Raw genomic sequence first — 16,541 nt, 5'->3', positions numbered from 1 at the left:
ACAAGAAGCCCATACTGCATTTTTTATTCTTGAAATGCTAGTGTTATATTTGTACGTTACTCAGGACTAAGTAGCAGATATCTGTGTGATGCTATCATAAGCTAATAACTTAAAAATTCGCCATCTTGCTAGAATTTGGTCACTTTTCTCTCCAGAAAACCCAGCGTGGTTAAAATGCTCAGAAACATCAGCGTGACTATGATATCTTTTATATTCACAGTCATTGAATAATTTTGATCCAAACATTGTGCATCTTTTTTATTTTCTTTGTTTTAAAAACTCTGTAATTATCTTCCATTAACCTCTTCTTTTCATCCGTTAGGGTTAGGTCTCGCCTCGTCTGCGTCCCGATTGCTGCTATTGTCTTCGTCTTTGTTCTTTCCTGCTGCAACATGCTTTTTTTCCCGGGGATAAGCGATGTTATCTTTTGACACTGAATAGAAATAAAGCAATGCCAGAATTCTTTCTCAGGCTCATTTCAACTTTATTGCATTCAATCAGTGCTGGGTTTGTGCTGAAATGAAACACCTGCAACATCAGAATAAATCATGCATTAAATGAACATGCTGACATTTAGAATAATGCACTTTATGCACCATTTCTACTGAACACTTTGTTCAATTGAACACTTACACAAATCATAGCCAACTTGTCAGTGGTACCACCTGGCTGAAACAATGCCCTGAAGTCGGCATCACACCACCGATAGAGAGAAACCCCTCTCTAACCTTTTCACTGGGTAACCTCCTCCAGGTCTGAATGGAACATTTTCTGCAGAAATTTCAAGTAACGGAAACATAATTTTATGGCGGCAGCCAGGATCAGTGGAGGTGCCGGATAAGAGCAAATTCATCACGCTTACTGATGAGCTTCCACTTTCCTCTGGATATGAAATTTTCAAGCACTTTTCCTTTTGTGGCTTCAAGTTGCACACATTCCCATTTGCTCATAATGTGGGGCTGCTGGTTGAAATGCATTACACAGACATAGCAGACATTTCACTGGGATTAGCTCACAATGAGCCCTAGTCTCAGTCTGGCCTTTGACGGCACAGACAGAGAGACGACACAGGTGAAGATCGAGGGGCGTGTCTGCAGGCGTCTCAGGAGGAGAATGCAGGAATAAACATGAAGGTTGAACAGAACAACAAGACTGGGTTCATTAGCATGTAAGAGTATTCACAAACACCTACCGATCGAGAAAAAAAAGGCAAACTGGCTCACGAAACATTTACACGCCGACGAAGGAAAGCACAGTCGTCTAAGTCGGGACGCACTTCCACGGAGACGTCAAGCTTCAGTCTGTCAGGTTCGGGGACTCTGGTTTGGATTTCATCACCGCCTTTGACTCGAGGCGAGCATCACGTGCACCGTCAGTTTAACACAGCAACCAACAACAGCTGAATCTCGGTCTCACTGCACAAGTAAGCTGTTGCTCGAAGCTGCCGCATGTCAGTAGGCTCCACTCCTGTTCCTGCTGAACTGAGCCAGTTTTCAGGTGTAACACTGATACCAGTTCAGTAGGCACAGGAGGGCAAAGCCCAGAAACAACAGTGAGTGCTGCAGCTTATTTTTGCTCACATCATATGCGGCATGCAGCGTTAGAACAGCAACACCAAGGTCGGGGTGAATTAAGCAGTCACGCAGCTCACAGTGAGCAGTGGGAGAATTTGTGATCACTTAAGACACTTTTATTTCAGGAAAGAAGGCGTTTTAGTTCTTAATTTGCACTGGTGTTAATTTGCTAAAAATCCACCCAAGAAAAATTAAGTGACAGCTCAGACTAACATTAAATCAATCAGCTAGTTTAGCGTAGGAAAAGCTTGGAGACTTTCAGTTAAAGATGATGAAGTGTGGGAAGGTTAGTGCTAAACACTGCATTGATGTCCTAAGCTACCTCAGTCGGACGTGAAGTGGCACGCCCAGATATAGTTGACATTTAGCACCACATTCCTAATCCGGATGCAATCTGAGGCATTTGAAAGAACACATTAAACCTGGGTCACATGGCCTCGCTCAGACAATTTCAAATACATTTGGCATGCGCGATGATTCTTGCCAGATGTTAGAGGTAAGAAGACAGTTGTTGCTGCAGGCAAATGAAGAAACAGTACAGCTTGTCTCACTTCTGGACCATATTGCACAAGCACGCTGCCTTTGGTCCACAGAAGCAGGTGAGCCCACATTAGAGCTTCTCCCTTTTCCCACCTAATCTCTTCCCCCTTCTCCTCCCTCCTTCTTTCCTCATATCCGAGATCATCAGGTTCTTTCCATTCAGCGGAACAAATCCCCCAACGTCGAATCCACTATTTCACCTCAGGCACTGAACTTAGCCACTGTGAACAACACATAGCAGGGATCAATGCTCACCAATTAGCTAAGCTCTGTGCCTTTAGCAAGTGGGTGGCAGGCTTTCGAGGGACCAGAGCCTCACGCAGACCTTTACGTGACTGCTCACCGGTAAAGTTGGTGGCTTCAGCGCCTGCGGTGCTTTGGATGTTGAGGTTCGCTTTTGTGTTTCAGAGCGTGCTGCCGGTGTAGGATCAGGGCCGCTTCCCTGTGTGTTTAAATCTAAAATCCGAGAGCTGAAACGTGAGCTGACTCCAAAAGTTAGTTCTATCACGTAAAGCTGCACGGCCCTCACGTGCATTTACATCAACTTCCTGTCGTATCTGAAAGACGAGACATGTGAAGAGTTTGAATTTCAGACAGCTGCACGTTTAACGGCAGCCTCGTGAGCGTTTCGACACTTTCTGTGCTATTTCACAGCTCTCTTTGTGAGAAGTCTGCTGAGAGTTGATCGCCGTATCTAACTTCACCAATATTTGACTCCATAGCAACATCCAGCATCAGAAATCAACTGAATCCAATCAGAGCAGCTAGGACGGCTACACAAAAGCAACCCGCGATGGAAACTCGACGGTGCGGTGGGTCACCTGCTGAGCTGTGAAGGAGTGGAAATCCCTGGCAATGTGATTTTTGTTTCTCTTTGTGCATCAAATCACGGTGCCAGGAACCCTCCCCACCACAGCCGAGATAGAGAGGCTGCATCCGCCCTCCCCTGCCCTTCGTAAGGTTACATCCTCGTGGGCTCCAGATGCTTTTTTCCCACAGCAGCTGTGAAGCACCTGTGACCTAAAAGAAAGATGGAGAAAGGAAAAAAAGAAGATTTGAGATACTCCTGGGGAATACAAACCTGTATATCAGAGCTTGAACTGATCTGATAATCTGTGATTCGCTTCATCTCGCTTTTGTAACCCTGGAGTGACAGATGATACAGCTTATCTGTGACAAAGAAATAAAGATTACATTTGCGTGGTGAGAGGAATGACTCTGCAGACTTTTTCTGCTGCACAGATCAGCAGGAAGCAGCAGATGTGGAGACTAGTCGGAACATGCAGAGCCAGCTACCTGGTCAGTTTGTTTAAAGGAACTGGAGGGCAAAAATAAAACATCGCTTGTTTGAAATGGCAAAGGCAATGCAGGCCGTTTGGTCCTCCTGGAGTCGGTATACACGCTATGAAATGTCTGCTCAGGATAACAGGCACCAGAAGGAAATCTGCTCCTTTTTTAAACAGAAAAACAACAAGTACAGCAAAGTGACTTGGTTCTGTTTTGTGTCCAATTAAACTGGAGGGTTTCAGGTCAAAGAAACACTGATTTGGTTCCCCCCACCGGTGCAGATTACGAGACACAGGAGAAGAAAAAAGGTTTTTTGTCTTGTTTTTTTTTTACATTTTCTTTATTATAACGTCACCGTGTATTATTATCCTTTGTTGTTCTTGTTTATGCTGTTTTTCAGGGAAAATTCCAGGCCCACCCTGGTGGGGAAGGAATAATGACAGGATTGTTGAGCAGCACTGAGGGGGAGGTTAGGGCAGAGTCTCAACAGTTTCTCCTTTATTGCTTTTCGTACGTCGCCGCCGTCTCCTCTCCCTCAGTTTTAGAGCCGAAACCATCGAGACTTTTCTCCATCATGAGATGCTAATCCAGATCAGATGAGCGATATAACCCAATTGTCTCATGCTTATTCCCTTTGTTAGCCGGATGAGAAGCTTGAAGCCACTCCTCGTGTCTGATTGTTAACTTTCAGGCTAAAGAAAGCAGCGAGTTCACGGAAAGGCATTTCTAAGCCTCACTGATTAACGTGTTATGGCTGGTTTGTTAAATCTCACTTTTACGGTAGGGATACGGGCAGGCTACATCTTGGCAACTTCTTGGAGTACCTGGTGGGTGAAAGGGTGAGCCAAAAAAAGAAAAATAGTCCAACACAGGTACATAAAAGACACTTGCTGTGCCTCAAATTGTGTACCATTATGTGTGCACACTGCAAGCACAGCTGCACAAAGGTCACCACAAGAACCTGGGTGGTTTACCCGTAACGATCCAAAGCCTGAGTGTGGAACAGTGCACGCTTCACACCTTCAACAGTTGCCGTCCAATTAATTTTCTCAGGGAGAAAATTCTCGGAAATTTCTCCCTCACAGTGGGCGGACTGTTGAGGGACCGGGCTGGGTTTTTTTAAAAGCAGGTTTTCTTTTACCCAGTGATAACAAATGATGATAGCACCACGCCAACCACTTTCTCCCACCACAGGGACACGACACGATAGGTTAACGCAGCTTATGAAAAGAGATTGTTTAACCAGGAGTTTCACTTTCTGGTTAAATAGATGTTTAAATAAAAGCAGGTGAGCAGAACTCGAATGTGTAATGGAGACAAAAAAAAGCTGAAGAAGTAAGAAACAGAGTAAAACTTACCAATAAAGTGACTGATCAGACCAAAAGAGACACGCGGGGGAAAGAAACGCTAACTAATTAAGTAATTAGTTACTCTCAAATAACTAAATAAACAAGCGATGAATCAAAAAAAATTTAAAAAGTAAATCATTACAATCTCTAATTCTTCCTGCACTTAAAAGTGGAACATGTTTTACTCGATCCTGCTAGGTGACCCACCCAAACCCCGCCCACCACAGGTAAACCAAGAAAAAGGTGTTACCAAAGTTACCAATCAAGGTGCTTTCAACTAATAAACACAAGTATGTTAAATGAAATCACATGTCACTGGTGCATGAGGTTACTGTTTGTTTAGCGTATGGAGACAAACTGTCTGCGGGGTCAGACGCTCAGCAAGCTGTAAATCTTTGCAAAACACCCGCAGTCAGATGCTGCAATCGCCGTTTAGATAAGGGCACAAGCTGCAGTGTTTGATTTGAGATGATAATAACCTGCGGGGGTAAGTACACATTGTGTAATATAAGTCTCAGTATGAGACACAATGAAAGCAGAATGAGAGACAGAGCTTCGGACACTTTCTCTACATTTAAGATCAGGCTAAGTCACGCCGTCACAGGCTCAGGCTGTGGAGGGATTCCCATGATGCACTGTGTTTCTTCACTCTGTGTTCATACGTCACCACTGTATTTAATCAGTAATAATTATTAAACTCTCCCCTTTTGTCCCGTCTCTCCCTCACTCGCTCACTTCTCTTTCCCCTTTACCCCAAACCGGTCACAGCAGATGGCCCCGCCCCTCCCTGAGCCTGGTTCTGTCGGAGGTTTCTTCCTGTTAAAAGGGAGTTTTTCCTTCCCACTGTCGCCAAGTGGCTGCTCATAGAGGGGTGTGTGATTGTTGGGGTTTCTTCCTGATATTGTAGGCTCTTTATGGAAGAATATAAAGCACCTTGAGGCGACTGTTTTTGTGAGTTTGTGCTACATAAATAAATAAATGATGAGCCCACACGTCACTTGGGAATGTCACATTTCATGGGAGCAGTTTTGAACTTTAAAACATGAATGTACTTTTTTTGTACTTTGTACTTGTTTTAGTGGCTCAGCCTAACCAGAGGTTAAAAATAAGTCTCAGAATGACCCCACGGCTAACATAAAGACATTACAGGACCCCAAAGGCCTCTGTACACATTTTTAAAAATGGCCTGCGGAGCCCGAGAACACGCTGTGCAGCTAACGAAGGCGTGTCGAATCCTTCCAGACAGAGAAATATGTCTGCCCTGTCAGGCAGAGTTAACACTCTGCCCCTCCCTGCTAAGGAATCATGAATAAATATGTTTGTCGAGCTTGTGAGACGTTGAACATAAAGTTGTGCTTCACTGAACAGTCAAGTGGAATGAGGGATTGCCTTTGTGCACGTGCATGCGCGCGCGCCGTTCATTTGCATGCATGAGTTGCAGCGCGTCTGTGTGTGTCTGTGTGAGAGAGAAGGAGAAAACAGTGAGTGTGAGTGAATGAAGGGAGTGGTCACGTCCTCTAACAAATGTGAGTCACAGTTTGTTTGCAGGGTGTGAAGCTCGAATTGTGAGAATAGCTGTCGACGTTACTGTCAGCTTTAAATTACTGGTGACAAGGGATGACATATTTTTCTGGCAAGCGGGGCGAATCACAGGGCGGCACGCGGAAGTTAGACGTGATAATGGTGAAAATAAAATGTCACCTCAAAAATAATAATTAAAAGGCGCTCAAGAACAACAGATTTTACGATGGTGGAATCATTTCCAGCAGCTGCTTTCCACCGTCGTTGTTGTGTAAGACTAATGTGATGTCTCCACGTTGTGTGAGCATCCACAAACATAATTCACAGCCTCAAGGAGCTTCTCGTTGTGCGTGAGGCTGGAGGTGTGAACCTGTCACCGCATTTAGAAAGCGCAAGGTGTGCACTCTCAACCGAACAAACTGACCTTATTCACGCAGTTTAGACGATCTGCTTGTTGGGCAAAAGGCTGAAGGAGGCAAAGCTGAGCTCGAGAGCCAGGTGAGCAATGTGAAATCAAGCAGATAGAGCCTCTGTAGCACACACACACACACACACACACACACACACACACACACACACACACATTTTATCTATAACATGCAGACATGAAAAAATCCACAGCATCTGCTAAAAAATCACTTTGTTGTGTTATTCTACTTTGTTCGGTTGGTATTGTTTTTGCACGGGAGATGTTGTGATGTTTGTGGTGACCAAAGGTGTAAGTTTCACATGTGAACGCTAAGCTGACGTCACCCAGCATCTCACACATTGGTGCCGCTGTCATCTGTCAGCCTTCTCTTATAAAACGCAGCCAAAGTGCTGAGAGCGAAACATGGACACAAGAAAGAAAAAAATAACCGTGTGAGAAAGTGCAGCGCCGCATATCGCTGTTTCTTTCAGCATAAGTGGTGACATTATTTATAATTAGACTTACATTTGGCCCTTTATTAGGCACACCACGAGAGCCTAATAACTCAACAAGGTGCTGGAAACGTTCTTCAGGTCCATATCGACATGGTTTGAAAGAGATTTCTTGATTCCATGTTTTGAATCTCTAATTAAACGACTTCTCTATTGAGGTCTGGTGACTGTGGAGGGCGTTAGAGTGCACTGAAGTCAATGTCATGTTCATGAATCCAGTTTAAAATGATCTGAGTCTTGTGAAAAGACATGTTGTCCAGTAGAAGAAGGGATAAAGATGGTCAGCAACAATACTCAGGAAGGCTCTGGCACTTAAACAATGCTCACTTTTCACCATGGGGCTCGAAATGCCTGAAAAAAGTTTTTAAAAGTGCCTGAAAATATCCCCACACCCTCAGGTCCAGTGTGGTCTTCTGCTGCTGTAGCCCATCTGCTTCATGGTAGGACGTGTTTTGCGATCAGTAATACTCTTCTTCGTGTCACTTGTGGTTATTTGAGTTACTGTCGCCTTTCTTTGGCCTTGAACCAATCTGGCCATTCTTCTCTCTCTGACTCCCAAAAGGTCTTTTTACCCAGAGAGCTACGACCGTCCTCCATGAACCCTCGAGACGTTTGTGTGGGGAAATCGCAGCAGATCATCAAACACTCAAACCAGCCTGTCTGACACCAACGACTGTGCCACAGTCCAAGTCACTTTTTTTCTTCATTCTGACGCTCAGTCTACAAATTCCTGAGCTGCTGCCATGTGATTGGTTGATTAGATATTTCTTAACAAGCAGCTGAACAGCTTTGTATTTTGACTCTCTGTCATTTCATTTTGCAAACAGCTTCAAACTGTCAGTTTCCTTATTGTGTAACCACACGGTCACAAGTAGCATCTGCAACAATCAAGCACCTTACTGTGGTTGGACAGATCATCATGCTAAAGACTGCCTACATAATCACCTTTACCGAGTACTCGGTGACTTCATTCTTCCTCTTAGAGCTTTTTTAATTCAGCCACACAACATGAACTGAATGGGGTCGTTTTAGACCAGTCATGCAGTCGGGCACTTCCAGTTTCTCCTGGGACTCTTCAATCTGTACTCTCTACAGATTAACTAACCTTTGCATAATTGTTGAAGACATATTTTAGCAGCCCATCTGCAGACAGGCTTTCCAAGCATTGCTCAGGCTCTAAACGCTGCGGTGTGTTGGGATGGTTCATGTTACAAATAAACAAATAAAACAGATTGCATTAGAAAAGTTTTAGTTTATGGATGATATATATTCATGCTCAAGCTCCACTCATGCTCTTTTTGATACAGCAGAGTATAATAAGTCTGTTGTCTCCACTAAGCTATGATTAAAGTGCGTGCTGGGTGCTGGGTGCCCCCCCCCCAATTTTAAATGAGTGAATCCATCTAAAACTTGTGCAACTTTACAGAACTAACAACCACACCGAGCTCACTCAGTCACTGGTTAGTTAATTTGAGATTTCAACTTCTTTTTTCGTTTCCTCACACAACTTCACGTGTGAGCAACCAAGAGAAACGCCGCCATTGTCTTCAAGGAGCGACTTGACCTAAATATGTGTCACTGTCAGCATATTGAAATGATGCCGCTGCTCCCGCCTTTCAACAACATCGAGACGAAGCTTTTCACCCTCTCCTTTCAAGTGTCGCTGTTTGGAACAAATACTTGTAATCTGACATGTTACACTTCCTTTCAAGTATGCCTCTGCTTTAAAGGTGTCAGTAACTTTCCTCGTCTTACTCAGGAACTGGTCAACAGCGCTCAGCAAAGCAGCTTCAGGCTGTGAAATCTTTCCAAAGGTTTTTTCCAGTTTTAAAAAAAAACTGTGTCATTTTTTGTGTACAAACAAGAGCAACATCCTGTGAACGCCTCTGAGGAAAGATCACCGTCATTCTTGCGTTTCAACACCTATCACGACTTGTCCTTCTGAGTAACAGCTGGCTTTTAGTCTCCACCACCATTATCTCCAACCCATTTTTACATATAGGACACAGCTGACAGGTAACCCCCCTCCGAGCTCCACCAATCTATCGTCTGTAGGTAACTAAAGACCCCACGGGCATTAAAAAGTCATTACCAGTGTTCGTTGGGTCTGGGCTTCATTATTTAGCTCATTAGATCACTCATTCTCAATAAACCAGCCCTCACATGTGACTGATGAAAGGAGCAGACATCAAGCAGGAGCTTTTTCACATGTCCCATTAACAATAATCCACTTTGCATAGCGTTAATGCAATTTGGCAGAGATGTAATTTCATGCAAAATCAATCATTACCAACATTTTCTTGGAAAAGCAACAAAAAAGGACAGAGACTAAACAGATTTGGGAGTTATATGTTAAAAAGTAGCTGGTGCTAAAGCACCAAAGAGGAGCTCACTCACCTCATAAGAACACAGCAGAAATAAAAAAAAGAAAAGATCTGCCCTCTGCTCTGAAAGCAACATGATCGATTATAATGCATGAGCGGAAATGGCACGGCTGCATTAAAGCCTCTCTGGAACTGATAGTAGTAGCTATTTCAGCTATTAGCTAATAGCTGTGGCTGCACTGATAACATTTTGACTGGAAGGGAAAGACTCTCAGCAAGAACCTGAGAGGAGCTGAAGCCTGAGGGAGGCATCGGTGCAAACTGAGACAAAAAATGACGCACAAATGATGGCACGGTGTGGTACGCGAGGAAGAAGAGATGATGCAGGGCGCGCACGTGTGCCCAGGTGACGCAGCACTCGGGGAGATAAACGCAGACGTGGCGACCAGTGTTGCCAACTTAGCGACTTTGTCGCTATATTTAGCGAGTTTTCAGACCCCCTAGCGACTTTTTTTCTATAAAAAGTCGCTAAAAAAAGACGTGAAAGCGCGTATCGCTTTTACTCTCAAAAAGCAGCGGGTGCTGTAACGCAGTCAGTTCTTCTTTTAATCTTTTACTCTTATGCTGTTTTGTGGATCACAAGGTTTAAAACTACTTATAAACACACACAAACACAAAGTAACTCCACCAGAGTGCCTATTTCGGGTCACTTTTGCCGGTCCAAGCCCGGGTAAAGGAGCAGGGTTGGAATTGTGACATTAAAAAAACAATAATTGCTAAAAGAAATTTAATTTGTAGTTCTAAATAAATTCTAAATGCATGTAGGACGTTTTTTACTCACTTTAGGTCTCTTCCACGATGTTATTTCTCTCTCCAACAACATAGGTTACAATTACATTAGCGTGACCAATTATGCAAATTAGGTGATGACGTCATTTAGCGACTTCTAGCGACTTTTAGGACAGCCAATAGCGATTTTCCTTACTGAGGAGTTGGCAACACTGGTGGCGACATTAGATTGCCGGGTTCGTCTGAGGACGGCGGGATTTATCATCGCTGCAATTAATAAAGCTAACTCTAATAAAGCCTCTTACTGCTCCGAGCTAAACCACTCACTATTTTAATTTGTGCCACACCCTAGAAGTCATCTCGCTGTAGTTTTAGACACCTCGAAGAATAAAATCCTGACCTAGCTGCTTGTGCGACTGCGAAGGAGGCTTGGGAGCGAGCCCCGACTGACTACTGAGATGCATCCGTCAGCATGGCGTGTGAGAAGGCCAGGAGGAGTTGGCGTGTTCGGATTGTGACCTCTGTAACCGACAAGCTCCCTCCCACTCCAAGCATGCGATCCCTCCACAAACCAAGGCCTGTTTTTCCACCACACATGGCTTCAATTGGAGGCTACTGCTGCCGCTGCTGCTGCGTCTGCAGCTCTGAAAAAAACAGCAGCAGCAGCAGCAGCAGCAGCAGCCAGGCATAGCACAACAAAACTGATTATGAAATCAGTGACCAGCAAACAAATGGAGCTGGCGGTGTCGCCGAGTCGTTTGGCAAAAGAGGAAATGGCTGAATTGATATTTTGAAAAGTCTTTGTCAGTTTGTGCACAAGCTTTTAAGCACGTGTGTGTGCGCTGATGTGTGTGCGCTGATGTGTGCGCTTGTGTGCAAACAGGCCTGCATTTAAAGTCTCGCTCCAGCGCCAACAAGGCAAGCTGTTTACTACTTGGTTGGTCATAAAATGTAAATATGCATCAGTCGGAGGGCTATCAAAGGCTCCTTCATTTGGTTCCTGGCTAAGATGGCTTTGGATGTGTGCTGTAATTGCCTCGGTTCAGACAGAAATTCTCTGTGGTGGGCGAACGGCCGCGCTGAAAGAGCTGAGGGAAACCATGCTGTCCTGTACGTTCTAAAATTCTGCAGTTGATCTGAGGGGAAGCAGCGGACACACAAAGTGCAGGAAAACCATCAGAGAAGGGAGAAGGACCATGCGGCTGCACACACGGACACACACACACACACGTGTGCACAACAAACTACTGTGGAATGAGACCAGAGTGCATTTGCAGGGGAAAACACACGCACACCACAGGCACGCACGCACACACGTGTGTTCCCACTCCCACACAGACTCTATCAAATGACAACAAAATTAGCAGCTGAGCCCAAATAACAAACATCTGCTCATTGTTCAGGAGACAACGCCCAACATCTGCCTCGAGCAGGAATCTGAGCTGTTTGGCCTATTTCGAGTTACAGCGTCGCCGTCTAAGACCTCAAAGGCAAGTCTGGCTACTAAGTGGCCACCTTTGTAATACCCCTGGGGAGTTACTAGCTAACCAGGCCAGGCCGATGTTCAAGTAAAGAGCAGGAACAACAGTCAGGGCCACAGAAAGCTGCATGCATAACACACACATATAACATAGACGCTTGTTTAAATGTAGCAAAAAATGGTTAAAAAGTCGGTGACTTGGCCTAATATAAGGTTATACAATTTTTAGCCTGCTATTTTTGATGATTCACAGCAATAACTTCATTTTATGGCTCAATCCCAACAATCATCTCTGACGTGTCTCCGCTTACTTACTCGTTTACTTGATGTTTCTAGTGAAATATTTGGAACAATACAGCATAGAAATATGGTCCAAATGTTGCCAGGAGCCGTGGATCATTCAGACTTCTCTGTCCTTATTCTGGCAATGAGCCACAAACCGAGCTAAGAGGCAGAGACGAGAGGATAATGCACCGATTGCGTTTTTAATAATGTAAAAATCTCAGTCCCGATTGTTTTGTGTGTAATTTCAGTTCAAGTGGTTTCTCCTAATTTCCTGCTGCTCAAACGTTAAGGGAGCACTTACACATCTGCTCACACATCTGACTCCGATGAATGGAAATATTTACTGACATGTTTGTCTGTTGAGATGAAAGTCAGGTAATGAGTTTGAAGGCTGGATTTAAAATCACACACAAATTATACGTATAGTATACGTATAGTGGTTAATGGTGGATGCTCATAGTAAACATGGCCAAAGATTTAAATAACAACTCATTCCTACTTCTACATAGTTATAACATCACAAAGAGTCAATAACCTCAATATGGTAATCTCAGCCACACGGCTATGGCAGTGACGACAGAAGCCCCACCCCTTTATTGTTCACAATCTTTTGTTTCTGAGGTGCAACCAATCAGAAGAAAGTTGGCGTAAAAGGAAGGCGGGTCTTAGAAAAAGAGGAGCTGAAACATCCTGTTTGAGTCGACAGACTTTACAAAAAGGGACTCAAGAAGGAGAGGACTGAAAAGTGAAGCCAAGGTGGGAACTGAGCGACAGCGTCCATCGCAAAAAGCGTATAAAAGTCTGCGGACTTAAACTTTCCTGCTGGGTTTATGAGCTCAGTCGCTCATTTTGGGTCAGAATGAATAAAATGTTGAGGTCATTCGGTCAGTTTTAGTCGTGCTTAGACAGGTTTATCCAGGGGTACGTGCACTGCCTTACAACTTCTGACTGACAAGTCATTAGCAAATGAGCGTGCGGTTTCACAGTCAGTCCCGCCCCTCGCTCATCACATCTGGTTTCAAAACAACAAGATGACGATGGTGAAAACGATCTCAAGGCTCCAAAAACCCGCCGAGTGACATCACAGTAACTACGTCCATCTTATAGCTGCTATGTCTGAGAAGGAGGAGGAACTGAGGCCCAGAATAATCAGGATGACTCTAATGGTTTCCAAGAAATGATGAGCTGTGAATAATAACAGGTTCCCCTTTAAGTCCTTTAATTTAACCGTGTGGCACCGTCGCATGTAAAAATAAAACATCTGTATCTTGATTGTGTCTGACCGGGTTTAGGTCACGCAAGCATTAACAGTTAACTCTTTTGCAACAACACAGCTGGCCTGATACATTTCCAACGTTTGGCTTTCATAAAGCAGATCGTGTTTCCGGGCGGAAGGGGTGAGAAATCTGTAATATTTGGTGTGAGATCATTTTCCCAGACATTTCTATTTTTTAAGTGGTTATTTTCCTCCCAGATGTTCATTTATCCGGGTTGTTATATTCTATTTCATGCTGGGCAGGTGGCACTGTGTTGCTTACTTGGTTTGGATAAATAGTCGCTGGTTTTATACTGGAGGGCTGATGAGAGCTGCGAGACTCAATTATACGCCTCAGCTGGGCAGGAAAACAAAACTAATGGCACAAAGTCACAAAAAGATGCTTACAGCTGCAGAGTCGGGTATTAATTCATGGTCTGATTAACGTTGCGAGTGCTCCATTAACTTTAAACTCTATTCTCTTCCTTTTTTTTATTAGCTCGATCAACCATAAAGAACTCTGGTTAAGACAATATCGCACACATATATACTGCAGAATTGAATTTAAATACATTCAAACAGCTTCTCTGAGCACATTAGCCTTGCCCTTGTGTAACATGTCTCTTGCACATGGGAACAACTGACTGATTTAGCAGACCCAGATAAAGCCTTGGAGCAGGTTCAAATATTTGAACTATTTGTCCAAAAATGTTCCGTGCACTTGGCTTTAGGGATAGTTTATCAAATCAAACTCCTTCTCCAAATAGTGCTGAGATTATGGCATTGTACAAAACCCCCCTCAGTCATGAGTTTTCTGAGAAAAAGTGCTGTTACAGCAGCCTGAAGTCATGCAGGTGTGTGTGTGTGTGTCTGCACGCAGGTATGTGTGAAATATCTGCTCTTCTCTTTGCAGGGATCAAAAATAAAACCCAGGTTTATTCAACTTTTATAAAAGCCTTTATTGATTTAGCATCACAAAATCCACAGTGTTGCGCTTTAAAGTAGCCTCGACTAAAAGGAGATGATAGTTTCCATTTAAGCCGAAAACAAGCAGCCAGATTAAACCGCCCACGTGAGATCTCTCCAGCTGAAAAACCAACTACTTGTTTGTCACACAGACAGATGCACCGTCTTCCCTAAAAGCCGTTGTGAAAAGATCAAACCGTGGCAGGATAAACGTCGTAACATCACACCGATGGCTTTGATCAAATGTGTTATCTCGTGTTTGTGAAAAGTCAGCTGCCAAAGGAAGAGGCATGGAAGGAAAAACACACAAAGAGAGCGCAACTAATATCATTTGGAAAAGGAGCACCGAAGTCACAGAAGGAAGACACTCAAAGGGAAAAAAGTGTGTGAGAGACAGAGAGGGGTGTTTGCCACTCACCATGCCCACAGGTCCGCTCTGGCTACATGGCAAGTCTGAGTCACCTCAGAGTTCAGATGAGGGTATGCACTAAGAGTTGACTCTTTGGGAAAGACCCCACTGACCGATTTCCCGGCTGACTAACTAACCATCTGACTGGCTAATGACTGACTAGACAACTGCATCGCTGCCTGACTGACAGCCAGGCGGTGCCAGCGAGGTCCAGTTACTGCTCGGCAGTGAAATCCTCAGACCCCGGCTCTCCCTCCTGAGATCTCGCTCCCAAAGCTGTCCCGTCCTGTCATGTCCTCCTCTGTCCAGGGGCCGGTTCCCCGAGCTCGACGGCCCAGCCAGGAGCAGTGAGAGTGGGGGAAATGAAGATCTCTCCTCGTTCCCACAGTCAGCCAGGAGAGGAGAGGAGATCGCTCTGTTCCCATAGAGGTCAGATGTGGAGTTAACACACCCGGCCAGCTGGTTGGTAACTGCTGCCTGCCTGCTACTGGAGTTGTCTCCCTCCCCCTCTCTCCCTCTGTCTCTCCTCCCTGCAAACCTGATAAATCACTCTGGAGACAGCAAGAGCAGCGAGCCACTCACACACACACAGTCAGGAGTTACAGTAGAGAGAGACTTTCAACCATTGTCCCAGGAGATCCATATGAGAGTCTGGAGGCAGAGCTGCCAGATCTCCTCCTTCCTCCCCTCCCTCCATTCTCCCCTCCCTCCCTGCCTCTCCTCTTACATTCCCCTCTCTAGTTTTTTTCTCTTTACAGCCTCCGCTGAGACGCTCTTATTGTGTGGCAATTGCATTAGCCTTTAGTGAGCGATGTATGGCTTTTAGTGTCTAATGCAATGTTGTGTCTCCCCTTCTTTATCTCTCTGCTTATCTTTCTTCCCTCTCTCTCTCCTTCTCCGTCTCTCACCCAAGTGTCTATCACTTTGACATGTACACGTATGCATAGACACCTCCTCTCCTTCCTTCTTTGCAGTTTTTCCTTCTTCCTCTGTGAGTTATCCCTTAAAGGGACACAGTCTTTCTTTCCCTCCTTTTTCCTCACACAGGTGCTTGGGTACTCTGAGGGAGTCCAGGTGCAGGATTATATTTCTGGAAGCTGAGAGGCATCGATTGTGTTTCTCTGTTTGCCTTGCGATTGTCTCGAATGTTTACCCGCTATTACGGGACTAATGGTCTAATGTGCCTTTGCAGGAGATAAGTCTGTTGAATCAATGAAACAGCAATGGGCAGAAAAGCCATTTAACCACTTACGGTCGCAAACGTTAAGAAGCAAATTTTCACAAATTCTAAAGGAAAGATCAGATGAGTTGTTCGATAATGGGACTATGCTAAGCCATTTTATTTAAAAATGAAGTCAATTACTGTGCTTTGATAGCATGCGTACAGTCTACAGTGTTAAATGTGCCGTAAAGTGAAAATGTGAGTTCTTTAGACCACATTTTTAAAAAAATCAGTTATAGACTTCTGCTTTGAAGCCAGATATGAATGCGCTTGAGCGACAGGGTTTTGAGGCTTTGCAACTGAAATCAACTTGTTACACACACCTACACACCGGCCCAGCAACCACTGGTAGTGAGCAAGCAATGGGTTTGATGTCAGGCCTCTCCTCTTGTATATGGGACTATTTCTTCTGTTGGGAATGGACCAGTTCATGTGTAGGGCCTTGAGCACTCAAAGATCTTTATGTAGCACGTCTTATACATGCATTTAAATAAGCACTTTCTATGTCTAAGTGCACGCTCTGAACGAACTCAACTAAAATGAACCTTTGCTGCACATCCAGGGATCAAACCAGTTTCAGATTAGTGGCCACATCCACAGGAGATGCCAACTTGCCTGC

The 16,541-nt window shown here is 44.5% G+C and overlaps 1 long non-coding RNA gene across 1 annotated transcript; it reads right to left on the bottom strand.

The window, feature by feature from the left end:
- Window positions 1-467: 467 nt before the first annotated feature.
- Window positions 468-16,433, bottom strand: LOC109197106 (uncharacterized). Its single transcript, XR_002058422.2, has 2 exons — window positions 14,710-16,433; window positions 468-3,134 (listed from the first exon to the last, which is right to left on the bottom strand). It is a non-coding gene; the product is annotated as an uncharacterized LOC109197106 (long non-coding RNA).
- Window positions 16,434-16,541: the final 108 nt, after the last annotated feature.

Source organism: Oreochromis niloticus, linkage group LG23, assembly GCF_001858045.2.
Source record: "Oreochromis niloticus isolate F11D_XX linkage group LG23, O_niloticus_UMD_NMBU, whole genome shotgun sequence".
Taxonomy (NCBI): Eukaryota; Metazoa; Chordata; class Actinopteri; order Cichliformes; family Cichlidae; genus Oreochromis; species Oreochromis niloticus.
Note: the sequence above shows the minus strand (reverse complement) of the source record. Positions and strands in the feature narration are given on the sequence as shown.